Consider the following 23,679-nt stretch of genomic DNA (forward strand, 5'->3'; position numbering starts at 1 on the left):
TTTCTTCAACCTCATTAGTCATCAGGAAAACACTAATTATAGCCATAAGATACCTCTGCACACTCATTAGAATAGCTAAAATGGAAAAAAAAAAAAGACAATACCAAGTATCAGTAACGATGTGGCAAAATGGAACCCTGATATATCACTAGCGGAGGGCAAAAGGGTGCAGCGGTGCTGTCAAACTGTCAGTGTCCACTCGAGCTGGACATACACCTATACTGTGACCTAGTATGTAACTCAGAGTGGAACTGCTAAGAGAAATAAATATTTATGTTCACCAAAAAAAAGGTATAAAGAACACTTAGAGCATAATATTTGTAATAGTCAAACACTAGCAACAACTCAAGTGCCCGTCGGCTATAGAATAAACAAAACAATACAGATGGCTTTTAGAAACAATGTCAAGGGGGAAAGCCAGTCACACAAACCATATCTAGGCAATTCTATAAAGTTCAAGCACAGGCCAAATGAATCTGTGGAATTCGAAGTCAAGATACTGGTATCTTTGAGGGGCGAGTACTGACTGGGGAGGGCATGTGGGGAGGGCATGAAAAAGCTTGTGGTCTCCTGTTTAGGGTGTTGGTTGTATGAATTTACTGTGTGAAAATTCACTGAGCTGTACATAAATGATTCTTCTACTTCAATAAAAAGTTTAATTATTTTAATGACTATAATAAAAACATAGCACAAAAAAATGTTTATGTCAGCTCTGCATCATATGAACTTTTAAAGAAATATTCTACCTGTGCCCTGGTCACAGCTATTTAAAAAGATGGGACGCAGAGGGAGACCATGTCCAGAAGAAGGGTCTGGAATCACAGGGAACTAGTCCCTTTCTTAGCTTAAGGTCACCCTCTTGCATAACTGAAAGTTGTACCCCATGCTGGCCAGAGACAGAGGTGGCACCCTGGGTGTGAAGAAGTTTGAAGAAGGAGCTCTTCCTTCTCAAACTTCTGTGTGTCTCCTGCACTCCACTGCCCTGCCTGGCAGCCCTGCTCAGCTTATAGTGAGGCTGCAGTCACCCCCCTTCACTTGGGACAGTGCAGGTATGCCTCCTGACAGAAGGTGACAATTGCACCCTGACAACCTGCCAGCCCAAGGGAGGTTCCCAAATGCCCTCCCCTCCCCCTCCCTTACCCCCTTTCTCCTGCCCTTGCAGGGCCTCTTCCCCTAAGGAGGGTGGAGGGTATTACAGGCATCATGGGATCCTGGGGATAGAAATGCTTAAAGGGGAACATCTACGGACTAATTTTACACTTGATAGGGTTCATAGACCAGAGAAGCTTTTGGGTCAAGAGGGCCTCAGAAGCCACTTCAGGTTATTTGGGGCATTTAATTAGGATCTGCAATTTAAGTCATCAAGACCCAGAACACAGATGATCTGCACAGCTGAACTCGATTTTCCTTATTAGTCTCATTAATTTAAAGTAATTTGCCAAGGATTCTTATATTCCCAAGGTCCCTGATTTTCCTCCTGGCCCCATTTGAAGACCAAAGCTCATTAGGAAGAAAAACTGCACTGACATCAAAGAGGACAGATAGTATGTAGGAGTTGTTCGGGAAACTGAATTTTTTTTTTCTTGAGGGCAAGAAGAAAGAAAGAAGCAATAACTCATGACACTGCCTCTTCTCTGTGAGAGACATGTCAGTCACCCTTTCTGACAAGAGGACACAGGTCATCAACTCGAAAGCAAACCCAATGATGTCCCTTCCACCCGGCGGGAGGGGGAATGGTGGTAGAGGGAGCATAAGGAAAACAGGAGGGTTGTCATGGTTCATACAGATCCATGGGATTTGTGACCAATGTCAGTGACTGTCACAAGGTTCTCAGGGAGCCAGTCTGAGGTCTGCCTGCCTTCCTCCTCCATAAAATAAGGACTCCCAGGCCTGGAAGGAATTCTGGAGGCCTCTCTAGGGCTCAGTAACCTCTTGGGGCTGCAGAGCTGGAGCTGAGTGGGGAGGACTGGCCACAAAACTCCCATTTTCATCTGTCTTATACGATGGAGGTTCTTCTGAGAACGGTCTTAAAAAGGACTTGCATGGAAGATGTCACAGAAGTCCAGGCAAGGTGACTTTCTCAAGGTCACACAGAGCTAAAGGATGAACTATCAGGCCAAAAGCCCAAATACAAGTGGGGGTGCTCTCCCTGCCCAGCCCACTCTATTGCTGGGCAGGTAACAAGCTTCTAGCAAACCTTGTCCAGGCCTCTGCTCTCCAAACACAGGCAACACAGGAGAGAAAGTCAGATGAAAGGCTTAAGTGAGTCAGACAGAGCATGAATCAGCAGCCTCTGGGGAGGAGGCTACTTCAGGAGGCAGAAAGAGGCAGAGTTTTCTCTCAAAACCCCAAATCCAGGACAGCCACAATCACTGACTGATGAGGTGTCACACTGCTCACTGGCAAATCACTACTAATAATAACCCGAGAGAGAGACAGCTGCCACCTGCGGCACAAAGTCCCTCCTGCAGGCAGCGCCCAGCACCCAATAGCCTTGCCTCGGTCTCCCTAACATGGCTAACCAGTCTGTACCTCAAGGTAACATACCTCCTGGTGTGACCATGGGATGAGCAGCGGGGCACCTTGTGTCTTATGAATGCCAGACTTAAACTCCTGGCTTCTTCCATAGCATCCTGGGGGCCTCATTCAAGCCTAAACATAGGCCAGGGGCCTAACAAACATCTACTGAGGAAGCAAACGGTCAGCTTCTGTGGCAGTTTGGCCTTGCTCACCAGGTACCCTCCCCCAGGCACACTGACAGGTGACCCTCTCCAGCACCGTTCCAGTTTGGGGCAGCTGTGTGAGAGTGCGGAGGGATGCATACCAGCTGAGATAAATAAAGGTGAGAAAGCTGCTCATGAGATCCTCCAAGCCTCCCTTCCCCCCAGATTCCTAGCTGGATACAGAGGGACAGAGTAATCCCAAGGCCCCAGAGTAAGGGAGTGACTCTGTGGAAAGAAACTAGGACCCTGAGACTGGGTAGAGCAGAGCCCTGGCTCCCCACTGACGATCTATACTAAGCTTACCCTGAGTAAGAAATACCCTTTGTTGTGTGAAGCCACGGAGATTTGGGAGGTGGTTGTCATAGCAGCTAACGTTAGTTACCCTGGCTAAAGTGTGGCACATACCAGGCACCCAATAAATGATTATGATGAAAACAGAACTCACAGACACCAGTTAACACTTACCACACAATGCTTGGGAAAGAATGATGCTTTGTTCTCTGCATGAGGTACACCCAGTTCATGAGCAAAGAGCCCACAGATGGCCGGGAGACTACCACAGGGGCCAGGAAATGAAAGCACAGAGAAGTCAAAAAACCCACTTAAGCAGACAATCGGCCAGGCAAGTCTTTTGTCTCCTAACTCCAAGTCAGGCTGAAAGCTCTTTTGCCCCTCTCCCGCCCCCAATGTCACCTGGCTAGCCCTGGACTTCACCACCCCAAACACACTGTGATGGAAGCTGGCATTAATGTTGAGAAAGCAAGTTCTCTGAGATGGCCCTGGAGCGGTTAATACAACCAGGAGAGAAAAAGAGACCCATCTCTCCCACTTGGCACCTAAGATCAGCCTATTCCCACAGGTCCCCTGGAGCCAGCTAGGAATGGAGGCTACCCAGGGCTCCACCCAGAGCTGGTCTACATCCAACAGGGCCTTGGGTCCTGCAAGAGTTAAGTGGAGGCAGAGGCGAGAGGAAAGAAGGAGGCCAGGTTCAGGAACAAAGGGAAGCCTTTTTTGGGGGTCTGCAGCTCCCTGGCAAGGTTCCGTGACTCGGATGAGGGGAGTCAAGAAAGTCGAGCCTGGTACAGGAGGGCAAGGTGTTTTATGGGTGAAAGAGTTCTGGGTTTGATCTCGGGTGAGCAGACTGCCAAGCATGGGCATCCTTGGGCTGTGGTGGGGTGGGATTGGTTGTCTCCTTTGGTAGGGTGAGGGGAAGCTGGAACTCCATGATTGGCTGTTTTCAAACTGCGTGGGACATTCCAGGTTCGTGGGTGCGTTGTCAGTGCATGGAGCTCCCCCCAACCCACAGCAAAACAGCCGACCCACAGCAAAACAGCCGTTCGGTCGCCATCTTAAGGTACCTCTTAAAGGGCCCTTGGGCTTCAGCACCACCAATTCCTTGAATTCCAGAAAATAAGAGAATGACAACAGTATGGGTACAAACACCACAACATGGGCACAAACCTCAGGTGGGCACAGGGTGGGTGGGGTGCAGATGCCCATGACATAAACTGAATGGGCCAGGGCCATGGTGGCTATGGTAACAGGCATGGGCAAGGCCAACACAGAGGAATAGGAGCAGTGTCTCCAGAACAGACAAGGGCAAGGGTGACCAGTGAGTTAGAGGCTCTCCTCCAGGGAAATGGTAGTACTGGTGTGCACAGGCGCAGTGCACCTAGTGTCCGCATATTCTGCCTTCAGGTTTCCGACTAGGTCTGTCACCAGCAAAGGAAGATTCAACATAAGGGCAAGGACCAGGAAGGCCTGGCTTCTGAATATTCCAGAACAATAGCCAATGGCAGCAGAAAACTCCTTTGGCTTATATTTGGAATGAATGAATGTGTGCCTCTACATGACATCCCAGAAATTTAAGTGCAACAAGTCAAGTTTCGGTGCACAGGAAATGACCCAATGGTAGTCAACAGAGGAGTGAGCCACTGGGAATAGGGAGACATACTAAAGGAGATTCTTCCTTAAATAACACAAACTTGAGCAGGCTGCCAAGAGAGGCTAAAGAAGAGGGTACTGAACTGTGGAGACAAAGGCCAAGTGACGACAGCAGGTAGGGGTTGTTGGTGGGAGGAGCCATTACAGGCACAGCAGAGGAACAGGGTCTGGGAGGCAGGGGCAGAGGGAGTTAGGCCAAGCTGAACTTAGCAATAGGGTTCCTTGATTTTGACTTGCCCATTTTGGGTACTTCTTAACCCATTGAATGTTCCACCCCTCTGTGCCTCTCCCCACCCTAAAATGCATGAGTATTGTGGAAACTAGCAGATCTTCCATCTTTTTCTCTTTCAAACAAGCCAACTGCCTAGGAAAAATCTTAATCTTTTAAACAAAGTCAAATACACCTCCTTACCATAAAAAGCAAGGAATGCTTTCTGCCTCCAAGGCTCAGGTATTAAGAGGGCAGGAAATGCCAGAAACCCCAGGCACAAAGACAGGGTGGGGGGCAGGGAGGCCTTAGTCTCTTCCCTCCTGTGCTTTGGCCCCAAGCCCAACAGGCCCCAGACGCTCTGGACCTCAGAGGGCTCTCAAGGGCTCTCCCTCCTGTGTCCTGGACCCTTGGATCAACCTGCAGAGGCCCTGAGCTGGGTGCAAGAGGTTGGGCATTTGATCAGTTAGTGTCACTCCTCTCCAAGGGACTGGGCAAGAACTACTGAGCTTCCCTCAGCCTCAGTTTCACAATCTGTAAAGCAGTAGTAAAAACACCCACCTCACCAGGACAAACTGAGGAGCAAGCACATATGTAGAGACATATAAAACACCCACACCAAGCCTGCACAGAGCCTCAAATCAGACAGGAGAGTTTCTCTCCTTGGCTCTACCAAACCTCCCATGTGTCTGGTCCCGAGCTGCCGTTTTACTGGGGCCATCTATGAGCCTGGAAGGCTTTCCTTCCTTCCAGCTAAGTCTACTGACATTTTTACACAACTTTCCAACTGTCCTGAACTTCAACCAGAACTCTTCACTAAGGTCCATGGCACTCTGCCTGTGCTTCAGTTCAGAGTGACTATGTTTTCTAAACCAAACATTTAGGCCCAAAGGTTGCTTTTGGGGAGGGACAGGTAAATGGAGCACTGTTCCGGTAGGCAGTCAGCCGCTGGGAGCCAGGTCACCTCCACAAGGCACCTTCTCTGGGCCTCAGTTTCCTCACTTGTAAAATGAAGAGACTGCCAGGTGTAAGGAATCCATGCCCCACCCCCACCCCCAGGGAAGAGAAGTGGCTGCTCTGTGCCTCAGGGCTGGTTATCCATTAGGATCCTGTCCTGAGAGGCAGCACAACAGTCTTCCTACTATGGAGGCCTGCTTCCTCCTTCCACTTCTGGGCCAGGGAGCCAGCTATCTCCTACTTCTCACTCCCTGCGCTGCACAGGGCCTTGGACCCAGGAGAAGAGCTCACTGTGAGTCCATCTCCAACTTGAAGAACACCACCAAACCAGTGAGTATGCTGCAAGACCTATCCAGGACAGCCAGAGATGAATGCAGGCAACGAATGCCTTGGAAAATCAGACACAGAGAAGAAGGTCTGCACTGCAGCTGATGTATCTTCTCACCTGCCAACGCAAACAACCCCACACAGGGCCCCACTGGGCGTACGCTCTGCAATCTTTTATCTCCAGCTTCCCACTTCCACAGTCCCTGTTCTCTGCTGGTGACACTGAACAGGCAGCAGTGGCAGTAGGTTCACCCCAGCTAATTACTAGCCTGCCGTATCCACTTAATGAATATAGTAGCTGATATAATACAACGCCTTAACCCAGATTCAAAAGCACATCTCTGGCTCAAACAGGAAGAGTCGGTCACTGTGCATATTCCCCTAAACAATGGCAGGGGCTAGAGCCCAGGAACAGGATGAGCCCAGACCATTCCAGCTCCCCTCCAGCCTCCCAGTTTTCCCACCTCAGTCAATGGCAACTCCATCTTTCCACTTCCTCCAGCCAAGAAACAAAATCAGTGCAGGCTCCTGACCGACACTGCCTCTCGTACCCCATACCCAATGCACCGGTGATCCTCCAGCTCTGTCCAGACCTCAGCCTGCCTCAGCACCCCTGCCCCACTGCCCTGGCCTCCGACGGTCACTCTGCAACCCCCAGTCTGTCTTTCCACAGCACTGGTGAGGCCGTGAACCCTTCCCCCAGCATCTTCAACTGGCTTCCACCAGGCTTCCCTGCTGTCAAGGCCTCTCTGGCTGCCCACCCTCTTTGAACCTGCCCTTCCTTGGAAGACACTAGAGGGCAGTTCCCTCACCTCCGGTGTATCCTTCCTAAACACCAGCCTCTCCTGGAGGTTTTTGGGACAGCCCAGACACTGACATGGGTGTCTGGGTGGCTCAGTTGGTTAAGCATCTAACTTCAGCTCAGGTCATGATCTCACGGTCCATGAGTTCGAGCCCCGCGTCAGGCTCTGTGCTGGCAGCTCGGAGCCTGGAGCCTGCTTCAGATTCTGTGCCCACCCCTCCCCTGCTCGCACTCTGCCTCTCTGTCTTTCTCTCTCAAATATAAACAAACATTAAAAATTTTTAATTAGGGGTGCCTGGGTGGCTCAGTTGGTTGAGCCTCCGGCTTCGGCCTCAGGTCATGATCTCAGGGTTCGTGGGTTTTAGCCCCGCGTCGGGCTCTGTGCTGACAGGTAGCTCAGAGCCTGGAGCCTGCTTCGGATTCTGTATCTCCCTCTCTCTCTGACCCTCCCCTGCTCACGCTGTCTCTCTCTGTCTCTCAAACATAACAAAAAAACATTAAAAATTTTTAATTAAAAAATTAAAACTGACTTGGGGCTCATCTATAAGCCATGATCACTGGGGGATTTTTCTGTAGAAACTAACCTGAAAATAAATCACCCTGCAGAAGTGCTTAGAAGTGTCTGTGCTGAGCAATACAGGTGCAAACCTTGGGTGTGGGGGCTCACATTCGGGAGATGAGAGAGACATCTTAACAATAAGCAAGTGTTGGGGCACCTGGGTGGCTCAGCTGGTTAAGCCTCCAACTTCAGCTCAGGTCATGAGCTCATGGTTTGTGAGTTTGAGCCCCACATTGGGCTCTGTGCTGACGGTTCAGAGCCTAAAGCCTGCTTCAGATTCTGTGTCTCCCTCTCTCTCTCTGCCCATCCCCCACTAATGCTCTGTTCTTTCTCTCTCAAAATAAACAAACATTAAAAAAATTTAAAAAACCAAAAAACAATAAGCAAGTGCTGAGTGGGGGAAGTGCCCACAGCAGCAGCAGCAGCGGGATGGCAGGGGTCCTCTGGCCGCCTCTGCTATACCGAGCGCTCCCACACCCTACACTCCTTAAGCCACTTTTCTTAAGCATCTACTTTCTTTGCTTCTACACCTCATGCTGTTTCTTCTCTATAAACTGACAGTCTCTTCAAAGACAGTGAGGGTATCTCACGGACTAGGCCTTAGGGATACAAAGATGACCAAAGGGACTTGGTCAGGAAATGCATGACAGCAACTGCAACAAAAACATGAACAGGGGACAATCTGAGGGCCACACTGGTGCCTGTGAAACCTCTTCCCAAACCTTCCCTTGTGTGAAGAGCTGGCCTGCTGCTCCCCCTCCCCCCTTATACTGACAGCAGTGCCTCAAATACTAGAAGCATGGAGTCTCTTTCTCGGGGACAATCAACCCCGTGTTGATTCAATCCTCTCAGCTCCCAAGCACCAGCCTTCATGTGTCACTTGACTGCCACGGAGGCTTACCAGAGTAGCACAAGCAAAGATAGTGGGCACACTGCACTAAGCTCTGTAGTCCATTGTTAAGAGCTGCCTCTTTATTACCAGACACAATGCACACCAGTGTCAGTGCCTTCTTCTCTCTCCTAGAAATGTCTATGGCGTTGACAAGTGTCATGTCTTGCTCCATTGTCAAGTGGGCCACTCGAAGCCCTCACATAATTAACTGACAGTTTGCCTATATGTTGGCCAGAAAGGCCTCTCAGGAGTGCCAGAGAAATTTCCAAATTGATGTGTAAAAGGACTGTATCCAGCATCTATCAACAATCATTGTCAGTTTAGACATGCAGTTCCCAGAGGACCAAGAGCCAAAGAGATGAGGACAACAGCTTCCCTGTGACCTGTGGGTGAGCTTATCTCCAAGTGGGGCTCCATAAAGGAACTACCAGCCAATGAAGGCAGGTATCATCTCCGATCCAGATGCCCCCACCCCCAAGGCATTTACTCAAAGCCTGGTTCCAGAAGATGCAGCTAAAAGAGAACTCTCTGGCTCCTTGAAGGCTGGGTGTGCCCCATTCACTGCCTGAGTCTGTTCTTTCTCTTCCCTTTTCTTTTTTACCCAAACCCAAGGCTGTTAGGTCTGGCCTGGTGCCTGCTTCCACCTCTCCCCCAACCAGAGCTGGCCACCTGGAAGCTGGTCCCTGACTGCCTTCAGCCACCAGGGCAGATGCTGCCCCAGACTCTGCTTCTCGTCCCTCTCTCCTTTGGGCGGGGTTGGTCCTTCCAGCCAGGGGATGTAGGAGTGAGTGTGACCACAGCCGCTTAAGTCTCCTCAGTATCACATAACGAAAAGGGTGTGCCCTCCCAGGGGCAGTGGCTTACACCCCAGCCACAGCAACTCCCTTTCCCTTGCTCTGACAGTGTTTCCATTCACCCCATTCCCACAGTCCTTGGGCTTCAGTGGAGAGGCTATCATGAGGAGGGAAGGTTCTGGGTACTCCTGCTATCATGGCCTAAACACCATACTTCTAGCTGGGACACTTGTACTGCACCCAGATGAGTCCAAGCAGAAAGGCACATTTGTCATAAAGGTTCAGGGCTGACATAAAACTTGAACAGAAATATGGCTGAGCTGGCCCAAGGACCCCAATATCAGCAACACAGACAACTCATCTCAGCTCTCCTCTGCTAACCCAGGTCATTCTCCCCCTCCCTGCAAATGAGCCTACGCTCTTGGTGGTATCAAGGCGGCTGACAGCCCCTTCAGTTCTGCTCTCCAGATCTAGCCACTGAGGGGGTCGAACACATGCAGTCTCTCCCAGTCTCCACTCCAGGCCGCTCTGGGGAAGGCAATCCAAAGGTCTAGCTTGGTCCAGGTGTCCCTGAGCTGGAAGCTGGGTCACAATGTAGCACGAAAGCTCCTATAAGACCTGTATGTTTGGTGGTAGAGAAGCCCACTAAGGGTCTGGGGGAAGGATGGAGAGAACCTTCACAACTCACCACTACTTTTAGGAGCCAAATGGAGAGACCCTAGAGCAAGTATTCCTCAACATTTAAAAAGTCAAAGAACTCCCACTGTTTTATTTTTTTGAACATTTTTACTTTTGAAAGAGAGAGGCAGAGCCTGAGCAGAGGGAGGGGCAGAGAGAGAGGAAGACACAGAATCTGAAGCAGGCTCCAGACTCTGAGCTGTCAGCACAGAGCCTGACACGGGGCTTGAACTCATGAATTTCAAGATCAACACCTGAGCTGAAGTGGGAAGCTTAACCTACCGAGCCACCCAGGAGTCCCCAAGGAACTCCCAATGTTAAGTAAATGTTTTTTACGTTGCTTAAAATAGAGAATATAAAGTTGGGTATAAACTCTTTCTTGTTGGAGCTCTTCGACTACTATAAAACTGTAAGAGATCTATAAATTAACCAGATCAAGAACTCCACAAAAATGAACTCACATTTATATTAATGTAACGGGGCAGTTGGGGACGATGCACAGAAACCATCACTCACACATAACCCTGATGACTCCAGAAGGAAGGCCTCTCTGCCACACTCTCCACTCCACCCCTGCGTGGCCTGAATCAGCAATGCCTATAAAGGCCACTTGCTCCACCCCGCAGCCATGTGATCATAACAACAGACACTGTTCCCCAGAAACGTGAGCTGTAGAGCAGAGAGAAGAGCAGGAATGTGGTGACCCCTCCCTGGACTGTGAGCAAGGAGTCTCTGGGTCCCCGACAGCAGGACATGTTGTTTTGCTCTTGCGCATGGCATCAAGAGAGATGGCTTGCTGTGTAAACATGCAAGACTGAGGCTGCTGGTCACCTTCCCTGAGTCTCCACAGTGGAGTGCTCCTGCCGTGGGGCACGGGAGGTGGCCAACAAGACTGCGGTTGTGACACTTCCCTGTGTGAGGAGCACCGTCTGTCTTCCCTCCCTTCAGTCTGTTCCTCCAGGACTTAATCAGCATCATGGAGTTTCTCGTCACATTTCCAGCTTGTGGGAGAAGGTCAACAGAGGACTGACCAGCCTGCCTTCTGGACGCTCACCTGCCTCATCTGTCCAGAGATTCAGGTAGAAAAGCTCACAAGCAGAGGTGTGAGCATGAGAGACAATTCCACTACCAAGTTCCTCCATGCCCCCTGGTTCCCATAGTCCTCACGCCTCACTGCCAAGGGGGGCTGTTTGACAGATGGGAGCCAGCGGATGACTGACGGAGCGGGGCTTCTTTGAGGTCATGAGCCCTATAGCAAAGTCAGGACAAAGTCAACCTTTACTCCTCCTGCATTCTTTCCAACACCTGAAACAGCATGCAGGGCACACTAATTCAAACTACAGATGCAGGTAGAAGGCACAGTCTTTTCCCTTGGCAAGTTCCACATTTTTGAGCACTTTCACATATATTAGTTTACAATATTTACTAGAACATTACTTTCTTCCCTCCATCCCTTTTCAGAACTCCCTGGATGGAAATATTTCAGATCCAAGACACGCTAACCAATCTTTCCCTTTCCATCCCCACCCACAGTTTAACAAAACCACTCTGGTCACAGTCTCTGACCCGACCTCCAGCCTTCATGTTAAGCAACACTACAGACCAGGGAGGAAATGGACCTTCCTAGAGAAGGCAGAAGAGAGAACTTCAGGATGTGGGTGACTTCTTTTTTTGCATCATTCATGTTTGATTTCCTTTTTGTAAACTGAAATTAAGCTCCTTGGGGGAAAATATTATCAATATTTTATCAAACTATTTCAAAATAAGCTTTAAAAAATATAAATCCGGGGAGGGGGATTAAAATGAAAAAACACAAAGCTCTGTGAACAGGGTAAAAAGACAAAACCTAGCCAACAATACCAAAAAATACTAAAATTAAAAAAAATACATATGTAATGTTCTGTATTTCTGAGGGCAGAGAAAGGACTTATATAAATATCGCACAGAAGTATGTTTCAGCAGAAAAGTAGGATGGGAACCCCCAAACCAGCAAGTCATGACTCAAGACCTAGTTTCTGTGGTGACACGTTAACCTGGTTAGCAGGGGTTCCTCTGCTCCTTTTGTAGGACTACTGTGGCTCTCTTGCCATTTCCTCGTCTTTACTGTTCCCAGCAGGTTTTATTTATTCACTGTAGAATACCCTGGTTAGTAAGTGGAAGAATACGTCAAGGTGCTTTGGGAAATAGTCGCCGTGCTGTCCCCAGCTCACACTGGTGACACACACTCCACAATTCAAGAATAAAACACGCATCCTCCCTCTCCTTACAAAAACTCCCACGTTCTCTGTAAGGCTTGTCAACGGAAGCAGTGCAGGGAAAGTGAATCAGCTCAGCACCCAGACAGTGGCTGGACACACACAAATGGCAGGCTGAACAGGGAAACACAGGCCTTGAACAAGGTTAGCCTTACTTGGAAGATACCACAGTCCCAAAAGCTGGCGGTACTTTTTGCAAACCTAACAAGCAAAGTGCACTTGGGAGAGAAGCTGGGTACACACACCAGCTTCCAGAGGGGTAAGATCCAGGCCTGATGCTGCCTGAGGCTTTTCAAAATGAGAAGCTCTGTGATCTGGTTTATTCCAGGTCAGTGAGCAACCATGAAGCCAGGCTTTGGTTCTGTTTCTAAGAACCAAATATCCAGGCAACTTTCAAAACACCTTGCTAATGCTAATGGAGTTTTGGGAAAACAAAGATCCATCCATCCCCTGGGGTTAATCCAAATAAGATGGCCTCAGGTTTACTTCAAATTCTGGTACCTCACACTATGCAGTTTCCAATCCAGCCACACCTGCGGCACTCCAGTAACCACCCCCTTGCTTCCTGCTGAACCCCTAACCAGCCTCCCTCCAGCACCTCCTGCAGCATGGCACATGGGGTCTAAAGAGGCACTTACAGGCTCACTCCAAATACACTATTTCTTTCTCGACCACTGTCAGAGCAGGACTGACAATAATTTGAAAGTTCCGATGTGTCTCAGATGACTAGGGTTGGATGGATTCAGTCTATTTTTATAATCACTAGGAAAGTTTGTTTTCTAATTCAGAAGTATAAGGTTGGGCTTCACAAGAGAATATAAAGTTTTCAGAGCAGCCACAAAATTCCATAAAGGGCTATAAATGTGAAGCAACAACCACAGATCAATGAAATGCTGGGAAGACAAAGTTATTTCTGGAACAAGGCAATAAGCCAGGAGACTGAGGATGACTTGCCCAAGGCCTCCAAGTGGGCAGCACCAACTAAGCTGATTTTAGCTTCTGCACCAACAAACCAAAATTAACTGAGAGAAGTCTCAGGCTTGGAAACAAAGTGGGTCACACATTCTGTAAGCTTTACCATATATAAATCTCTGCCAAAGTGGTATATTATCAGCTTACTTTAGCTACAGAAGAGGAATACTGTTTTAACCAATCACTGTTGGGTGGAACACATAGAGGAGACTCTGAAAAGACTTCCATGCTCTATATTTTTACATAAAAATAAAAAGCAAGCAGTCCTGATTCTTCTTTTTCTTTTATAGTTTATTGTCAAGTTGGTTTCCATATAACACCCAGTGTTCATTCCAAGAGCCCTCCTCACCTCCCCCCACTCCCTTCAGCCCTCAGGTTGTTCTCAGTATTCAAGGGTCTCTCATGGTTTGCCTCCCTCCCTCTTCCCAACTATTTTTTCCCCGTCCCCTCCCCCATGGTCCTCTGTTCATTTCTCCTGTTCCATTTATAAGTGAAAATATATGGTATCTGTCCTTCTCTGCCTGACTTATTTCACTTAGCATGACACCCCTTGAGCTCCATCCACATTGCTACAAATGGCCAGATTTCATTCTTTCCCATTGCCATGTAGTATTCCATTGTGTATATATACCACATCTTCTTGATTCATTCATCAGGTGATGGACATCTAGGCTCTTTCCATCTTTGGCTATTGTTGAAAGTACTGCTATGAAAATTGGGGTACATGTGCCCCTATGCATCAGCACTCCTGTATCCCTTGGGTAAATCCCTAGCAGTGCTATTGCTGGGTCATAGGGGAGTTCTACTGTTAATTTTTTGAGGAACCTCCACACTGTTTTCCAGAGGGGAAAGCAGTCCTGATTCTTATATGAGACTTCTCTGGAGAGAAGGTTTTATAGCTTTAGCTAGCTACCCACTTAAGTTATTTGGTTGTTTTGGGTTTTCTTGATTGTTATGGGGTATTTATGGGTTTTTTGTTTATTTGTTTGTTGTTTTGAGAAAGAGAGTGTGTGTGTGTGTGTGTGTGTGTGTGTGTGTTTCTCTGAGGATATGATATGATAGGATTGAGACAGGGAGACGAACTCTGTAACCAACCAGCTGGAAGTTAGTCTGGCACAAAAGAGACCTTTCTAGGTGCCTGGGTGGCTCAGTCAGTTAAGCATCCAGTTCTTGATTTCGGCTCAGGTCATGATCTCACAGTCCATGGGTTATAGCTCTGTGTCAGGCTCTGTGATCAAAGTGTGGAACCTGCTTGGGATTCTCTCTCTCTCTCTCTCTGTCTCTCTCTCTCTCTCTCTCTCTCAAAATAAACAAAACTTGAGAGAGAGCACGCGCGAGCGAGAGCACTTTCTTTTGCATATTTCTCCCATGTGTCTATGCAAGGAGGAGAGAGCATCACCAAAACTGGAGAAGTCAGGATCCCTCCCCAGGACTGCCTACCAGTCAGCAGAGGTGGAGAGAGGTTCCAGGGTTCCCCCATTAATTAGCTCCCCCTTCACAGGTAGCCCCTCAACATGTGGTCTGGAGCAGCTGGCTGACTAGGGCTCCCATGGCAGCCTGATCACAGCTCTTATTGCAAAGCTGAGGGTGGCAGGAATGAAGAAAACCTGAGAAAAGCTATTTTAAAAAGAGAGCCCTAAGCAGTGACTCTGAAACCCAGACATTTCTTCAGGCAGTGCTCAAAGCAGGTGAGTGAGCTCCAATGGGCAGGGAAAGGAGCCTATTGACACTCAGGGTCCTCATGCTAATGGCATGTCTTCCCAACCACCCTTGAAGAAACCAGTGGGGGAGAGGACAGAGGTGTTTCTGTACTCAGCCAGCAAGCCTGGCCCTTGGATGGCCTGCAACACCCTCTGACAGGAGTGTTCGTGGGAGCCTGCAATCTGGAACTGCAGTTGTTCATTCATTCATTTAACAGGTGCAAAGCCAGGCACTTAGAGGGGACACACAGGTGAGTTAGAAAGGATCCCTACCTGCAAAGAGCCAACAGTGTAACAAAGGAGTAAAACATTCAGACAAGACAAAATGAAATGCATGCCCTAGGCTATGAGAGACGTTAAGTCTGGCCAAAGATGATCCGGACACAGTGTGGACAGATCTGACTTTAAAAGGCACAAGCACAGTCAAGGACAAATTAATTCAGGGATCCGGGAGGCCCAGCATTCTCATGGGCAGAAAGAACAGACCGGAGAGCCAGGACTGGGTCAGTCCCAGGGGGCCACTGATACTAGACCACAGAGCTGGGCTTCAGCTACGAGGCATGAAGAACTCTCTAGAATTCTAATTGTTCAAGTGGAAAAAACTCAGTACTTTCTTGAACTCTCCTGGGCTTCTGAAAACAAACCTCTTGCTTACTCTGTACAAATCAGGGCCAAGATGGCACGTGCATGAAAGGGATGGACACCATCTACAACCAGGACCTGAACACCAACTCTTCTGTCCTGGCAGGTCTCCAAGGGGTTCCAAAGGTCACTGCGTCATCACAACAATTAAACCTAAAGCCAGGACACGCTCACTAGCTCTAAGGAAGCACGATTTAGTTCTGCAAATAAAATAAAACTCAATGGCATCAACAACCACAAAAGGAGCTGACACCACTTGGTAACTGCAGAGGCCAAGCAATTCAGGCCTATCAGCAAATACCTCCCACCGGGGCCATGTTCCTTACCTTTAAGCAAGCTGCCCCACATGACCTCACCCTAAGCTCTGCAGTGGAGAGACTGCTCAACAAAGTTGCCAACGACATCTTCCCTTCTCCAGTGGCCTCATGCCAGAAAGATTTCTGAGTTGGTTGCACTTTTGTTTAGAAAGAGAATGCTAACCAGTCGGGTACCTGTGTAATAATTAGGAAAATATCAAAAGGTACTTTTGCCATTATTTCTTTTTCTCCAAAATTTGCAGCTGAGGTCTGAAATACAGAGAACACACTGAGAACAAAGGCCCCCATAAGATAATCTCCCTGTCATACATCATATGTAAAATTACCACCACCAAGAACAATGACAACGAAAACTAATTAAAATCTCTACTTGTGCTTTCACAGCTTTTTAAAAAATATTCTTGGCAGTTAAGGAATAGGGAGATCAGGAAAAATGTGCCTTCAAAATTTACTTTCTAGAACTGCTACTATCTCCTACCAGAAGAAATGTGGAGAAAAACTATAAACTGGAAGCTAGCATGTAGCAGATACAACTTCCAAACCACTTCAAACCCCCTTGCCAGCTGAAGCCCGTGTCTCCTTCACGGGAGGCCTGAATACCAATGAGAGCCAGGTGGGAGGCCTCCTCCACATGGAATCTTCTCATCTGGAGAATTCAGCCAGCCCCAGAGAGGGACCACCTAACACTCCCAGGACTATTATCTGGCCCCATCACTAGGGTTCAGTGAGGACAATGAGGTGTGAACACATCTCTCCCCCCTCCCACCCCACCGAATACGGTGCAGGCACTGATATATGAAGACAACTGAAGTCTTGGATCAGCTCAGAGACACCCTGCATTGGGCCACTGCTCAGCTAAGCAGTGTCAGATGCACCTGCATATTTATCAGCTACAAATAAGGAGCAAAGAAATGTCACTGAAACACAACCGATGTAGAGTCAGAGCCCTTGGGCGCCTCAGTCAGTTAAGCATCCAACTTCAGCTCAGGTCATGATCTCATGGTTCGTGGGTTCAAGCCCCACATCGGGCTCTGTGCTGACAGCTCAGAACCTGGAGCCTGCTTCAGATTCCGTGTCTCCCTCTCTCTCCACCTCTCCCCCAATCACGTTTTCTCTCTCTCTCTCAAAAATTAAAAAAAAAGAAAAAAAAAAGAATCACAGTCCTAGGGCTCTTGCCTGCTTTGGGTTTTAATTCAGCTATAAGGTCTCAGGATCACAGACTCTGGGCACTTCAGTGTCCCTACTGCTGGATGTGGCCCTTCTTCCCCACCACTTCCCCCCAGTCTACAATCCTAAACTGATAGAGTATTCAAAATGGCCTGAGTTGTGTTATGCTCTGTCCTTTGCTCCTCACAACAAAGCCTGCCTCGGCCACAGGGAATCACTCTTCCCCCTCTCTGGGGACAGACAGCAAGGCTGGGGCAGACAGCAGGACTCCGCTTTCCACTCCGGCCATCTCGCAGAGCTAACGCAGATACTGCAGTACTTCCCATACGGCAGGCGCATGGAGGTCAGGACTTCTAGTGTGACCTTTCACTGGTGTGCAAAATATTACTGCATGGAATATTTGAACTAATGAAATATTTAAGTATTTAAATACTTAATACTTAAATATTTGTTATATATATAACAAATTTAACTACTTAATTAAATATTATCTAATTAAATATTTAAGTATTTAATATTAATAATACTAATATTTACATATTTAAGTTAAAATTGTTTAATGTTTTTATTTATTTTTGAGAGAGAGAGAGAGTGCGTGAATGAGCACAAGTAGGGGAGAAGCAGAGAGAGAGGAAGACAGAATCTGAAGCAAGCTCCAGACTCTGTCAGCAAAGAGCCTGATGACACAGGGCTCAAACTCGTGAACTGTGAAATCGTGACCTGAGCCAAAGTCGAACGCTTCACCGACTGAGCCACCCAGGTGCCCCTAAATATTTAAGTTATATATATATTTAACTATTCAGCTATAAAGCTTGCATCCATCCCTCCAGGGGCAGACATGCCCTGTTCGGGGCACTGGGCCTGGGGCAGAGTGAATGGAACACACAGCCCATTTCCATCCTCACCACCAACTAGCTTTCTCGCCGTGGGAAGGCCTGACTCTAAGCCTGTGTCCTCTGTCATGAAGCTGGGGAGTCAGTCCTACCTTTGAGGTTTGTTGCAAATCTCAACTAAGAAAGTGTGTGTGTGAAGGCTTTGTAGACTACAAGGTGCTAAGTAAAATTTAAGTAACACAAAGACTGGATAAAGGTCAAATGAGATACAAAGGCAAAAAATGCTTTGAAAGGGCAGCCGTCAGGATTTAAATCGTTAAATGACACATTCCTTCTGGAGAATGATACAGCCTGAGGTGGTGAGCAGTACTGAGGCACCCCAAGGAATTGGATCTGGGCCTGCCGAGGGCATGTCTTGTGATACCACTGGGCCCACTGTAGACACCATGATGCTCTGCTGGGTGCCGGGCCCAAACTACATTCAAGCCAAAGACTGAGGCAGACAGATGTCACCTCAACCTCCACCTGATCCCTGAAGGTCATCAAGTTAGCCGAGAAACTTCCTGCTTCTCTAGAAAGGAGAATCTTCCCCTACTGTCCTTGGAAGAACACAAGGGCAAAATTAAAAGACTGTGTGGAGACAGGTGGGTATATGAGAATCGTCTGTACTTTCTGTTCAACTTTGCTATGAATCTAAAACTGCTCTAAAAAACAAAGCACATTAAAAAAAAAAAAAAAAAGACTTCCTGACGCTAATTCCGGGGGGAGTTTGAGAAGAGGTTAGCTGCCCTGTTCTAGATGGTCTAGGAAAAAAGGAGGGAAATAAGTCATAAGAATGCCTACCAACAGTGCTCTCTTCGGCAGTACCTGTACTAAAATTCGAATGACACAAGATTAGCATGGCCCCTGTACAAGGACACCATGCAAAGTCATGAAGCATTCCCTATTTTTTAAAAAAGAATGCCTACAAACATATCAGTAGTTAAGACTTTGAAGGCATAAGTTCTAGAGTCCTGTAGGCATCAGACTTCTTGGAGCAACATTCAGAAAAGACTGGAAATTTCAAATAAACTCAAATAAATATAGCACTCTGTAGATCTGAAACAAGGCTGGATGAGAGGATTAAACCATGTACCCGGGGAAAGGTTTGCACAGAGAAACTGCAAAGCAGTTCTAAAAATACCAATGTGATTATCTACCACCACGGTTTTAGGGAGGAAAACAGGGAAGGGATCACAATCAAATCCAAACCTGGCATTTCTGGGAGAACGGCCATATCACTGCACACAACCAGACCCTCAGCCCCCTCCCGGCAGTGTGACACCACCACTCAGATGGCTTCTGTCATCAGCTGGTCATTAAATAAATCTAAAGGAGGACAGAGAAAAAACAACTCCAAAACTGCCTTGTTTGTGATTATCTTGCATGCCTATACAATTGTAGTTTTCAGTGGAACTGCTTTCCCAGTCCCTCAGTGGGGCAGGATGCAGCAGTCAGGCCAGTGGTATCAAGAAAGAACAATTAAATAGGTTTATGAGTCCGTGACAAAACACCCCAGCCTAGGTGGCTTGAACAACAGACATTTATGTTCTCACAGTTCTGGAGACTGGAAGTCCAAAATTAAGGGGCTAGTAGGAGGTTCCTCCGGAGGCCTCTCTCCATGGTATGCACATGGCCCCTCTTGCTGTGTCCCCACAAGGCCTTTAATCTGTGAGCCCCTCCCCGGTGTCTCTTCTTCTAAGGACACCAGTTATATTGGATTAGGGCCCTGCCCTTACGACCTCATTTAACCTTAACTGCTGCTTTAGAGAGGCTATGTCCAAATACAGTCACATTGGGGGGGTTAGGACTTCAACATATGAAAGATGGGGAGGGATAGTTTAGTTCATAACAACACACCTTATCGACTGTACCTGTTGTCCTCTGATCTAATGCAATGCCCACGCCCGGCATGTGAGTTGGTAGAGGCTGCCAGTAAGAGGTCAAGGATGAGAGAAGGCAAAGCAACCCCCACCTCTCTGCTTGCACAGAGTGCACTGCCCTCTGACTGAGACAGAGCTCTGAATCCCCTCTCTCCCCTGCCACATCTGACCTGCTGCGATGGGGCTGGGGGGCCCTGTGGTCAAGCACACACCAGTCATTACCTCACCGAGTGCTCAGGGTAACCTTTTAACATTCGACATCCAGTATCAGAGATGGAAATGTGACCAGTTCAAGGTCACAACTTAGTACCAGAACCAGGACGCACCAAGCCCTGATGTAAACTCCAGGCACCAAGCTTCTCCCTCACTCCATCTTTACAACCTCCAGGACAGGGCTGTACATGCTCTGAATGTGACATTTAAAATACATCTTTGACAAAAGACCCAGAATGAATCAGAGCCAGATGAGGGCTCTATCCAGAGAGGGCCGATAACATTTCTTATCACACAGAATTAAAGAAAGCCACACTGGAATGTTTAGTTTATGCCTGTATAATAAAAACCATCCGAAGGTAGATGTCTCTTCTTTTTTGTTCCTCTCTTCCTCATTTACTGCTCTCCTTTGCATTAAGTGATAATTTTCTAGTGTAACCTTTAATTACTTTATCGCATAATTCCAGGGAGATATAGAAACATTCCTCCCATATACTCTATTCCCTTTGTTCAGTTATTCCTACATATATCATATCTACATATACTAGAAACCCAAAAATATACCGTTACTATTTCTTTATATAGCTTCATGTTTTTAAAGAAGCTGAGGGAAGAAAAGCAAGTATACATTTACGGAGTTTGTTCTATTACTTATTTACTATTTCTGATTCTCTTCATTCTGTCCTATGGATTCAAGTTACCTAATGCAGTATAATGCCCCTCTCCCAGTAAGGCTTTGCTTCCATTACCTCCTTTATGCTGTTATTGCCAAATGCATTACTTCTCTAAATGTTACAGGCCCAACAATATAATTGTATGCATATCATTTAATAAAATTGCTTTTTAAATCAATTCAAAGAAAAAAGGGAGAGAAATACACATTTGTGCTGCCTTTTATAATCATATGATAACCTACACTGCTGGCACTCTTGGTTTCCTCATATGGATTTAAATAGTTGTCTGTGGTCATTTGCTTTCAGCAACAACTTACTTTAAACATCCTGTAAGGCAGGTCTGCTGACAACAAATTTTTGTTTTAATTTTAGATTCTCTTTCTTTTACCTTCATTACTGAGAGGGAGTTTTGCTAGATATAAGACCCTTGGTTGGTGGGTTTTTTTCCTTTCAGGACTTTGAATAAGCCATCCCACTGCCTTCTCCATCCCACGTCCACTGTTTCTATGAAAGGTCAGGATTCATTGGTATAATCTGAGTCATTTTTCTCTTGCTGCTTTCCAGACTTTCTCTTTCAATGATTTTTACTACAATGTGTGTAGATGTGGACTTCTTTGTATTTATACTATTGGAATTTATTGTGTTTCTTAAATGTGCAGATTGTTTTTCATCAAATTTGGGAGGTTTTCAGACATTATTTTTTTTTTCCTGTTTCTTTCTCCCCGCCTTCTGGTATTTGTATTTTATGAGTGTTTAATGATGCCCTAAATTTCTCTAAGACTCTGTTTTCTTCATTTGTCCTATCATTTGAAATGCATAACCTCTATCACTCTATCTTTAAGCTTAATTTTATCTTCTGCTATTTAACATCTAGTGCTGTGGCCTTCTAGTGAATTCTTCATGCCAAGTTATTTTACTGTTCAACTCCAGAATTTCCATTTGGTTTGGGTTGTTTTGTTTTGTTGTTGTTTTTGGGTTTTATTTGTTTAAGTAGGCTCCATGTCCAACATGGGGCTTGAATTCATGACCCTGAGATCAAGAATCAGATGCCCTACTGATTGAGCCAGTCAGGCACCCTGACCATTTGGTTCACTTTTATATTTTCTATCTCTTTACCGATTTATTCCCTAATTCGTCAGATGGTGTCATCATAGCAGGTCTTTACTTCGTTAACCATGTTCCTCTAGTTCTTCAAATATATTTATCATGGCTGCTCTGAAGTCTTGGTCTAATAAACCCAGTATCTCAGCCCTTTCCCACACAGTTTCTGTCACTTTTTAAAAATTCCATCTCAAATTCCTATTTCTTTGCATGTCTTATCTTCTTTTCTTGATAACTGGACCTTTTAATACATTGTAGAGCTCTGAATGGTGATCCTCTCCTCCCCAGAGGCTCGTTTTTGTTTACTCTTTCAGTGAGTTGGCTGGACTGGTTAGTGAAGTCCGTCTCTGCCCTCTTCTCCCCACAGAGCTTGGCTTCCAATGGTGTTCTTCAGGGGACACAGTCTCACTGGGAAAAATGGTTTTATCAGGGCTCTTCTCTTCCCTGATCTCTTTTAGGCTGCCTGCCTCTGATATCACACCCAGCTGTTAGGCTCCATGAATTGTGGGTTTGGATTGTTCTACTGTTTTTGACAATGATCTGGGGGCATCAATTGTTACACAGCCTGATCCAATTAAATGCAGGCCTTTTTGAAGGGGTCATTTTTGATGTCTGTGTTGGAGGTCTGTTCTGACCCCAGGAGGGTTCTTCATGGTTGTCTCTTTCCCTGGTGGTCTCTAGTCTAAAGTTTCAATTCCTGCTCTCAGGGAGCTACCAGCCTCATTACTTGCTTACCACCAAAATCTCTTTGTTTTTGAGATTATCAGTAGGTCTGAACTTCCCCACACTCCATCATAAATAAATTCAGCACCTTTGGGGAGAACCTCAGAGCTTTCTCTTCTTACGGACTACCTCTTCCCCTCCTTGGCAAAATTTCTGAGCCGCTGCCCTGGAGCTGGGGTCAAGGATAGTGGCCCACGTCTCCCAGAGTGGTACACTTGTTTTATGAACAGGCTCTTCTGGAATTGAGCCTCTGCTGTACAAGTAAACTGGGGTGACAGGCAACTGGGGTGACAGGCAACTGGGGCCTCAGGATTCTCAGCTTGGTGAAGAGCCTCCACCCTACGTGTAGAGGCTGGCTATACTTGCCTGGAATTTAGCCTCTGCAACATGAAGCTCAAGGGGAATAAGAAATGCTGGCAGCTGCCCCTCTCAGGGAGATGCTGCAACCCTTGATGGAAACCTTGGAGAGAGGGAGCCACATTTCTTGGCAACATCCAGCCAAAGGTATGGGTTCTGTCACGCTGACCTGGGTGGGAAAAAGTAGGCCACAGCTCAAGTGCCACAAACTCTTGCTGTTATTACTGTGATTTATTAGATTTTCCTGAATAAATGTTTCTTCATTTGCTGTATGCCTTTAGGGCAATTTCCAGATATTTTCATTGATGTCCTTAAACTATTTTCATCAATGATTGTTGTTTTGCTGAGGAGCAGATCTGCAGAACCCCTAATACTACCATTCCAGAAGTGGATTCTGATAGAATTTATATTTAATTTCTAACAAAGAACAAAACACTACATGCAAGTTCATTTTAGTCTAATATTCCATGTCAGGGAAGCTGGCGTCAACAAGCACAGTAGGAATTCTACACACTAAGAGGAAACTTCCCTCAGGAAGAACTAAGCCATACCTTTAAAAATACATCATTTTTGAAGGGGCTCCTGAGTACCTCAGTCAGTTAAGCATCCAACTCTTGATTGGCTCAGGTCATGATCTCACAGGTTTGTGAGATCAAGCCCAGCATGGGGTTCTGTGCTGACAGCACAGAGCCTGCTTGGGATTCTCTCTCCCCCCTCTCTGTGCCCTTCTTCAACTTGTACATGTACTCTCTCTCTCTCTTTTTCTCAAAATAAATGAATAAACATTAAAAAATAATAACAAAATATACACTTTGTCTCTCTCAAAAGTAAATAAACATTAAAAATATTTTTTAAAATAACAAAATAAAATGAAAATACACTATTTTTTGTTAATAACAACAGTCACCCATATATATAC

General features: G+C 46.7%; 1 protein-coding gene and 1 non-coding gene across 15 annotated transcripts in view; one reads left to right on the forward strand and one right to left on the reverse strand.

The window, feature by feature from the left end:
* Window positions 1–23,679, reverse strand: part of INPP4A (inositol polyphosphate-4-phosphatase type I A) — a 136,477-nt gene that overhangs the window by 61,607 nt on the left and 51,191 nt on the right. The window lies entirely within an intron of this gene.
* LOC115290931 lies at window positions 18,619–18,721 on the forward strand. Its single transcript, XR_003908310.1, has one exon. It is a non-coding gene; the product is annotated as a U6 spliceosomal RNA (small nuclear RNA).

The sequence above is a fragment of the Suricata suricatta genome, chromosome 4, assembly GCF_006229205.1.
Source record: "Suricata suricatta isolate VVHF042 chromosome 4, meerkat_22Aug2017_6uvM2_HiC, whole genome shotgun sequence".
NCBI lineage: Eukaryota > Metazoa > Chordata > Mammalia > Carnivora > Herpestidae > Suricata > Suricata suricatta.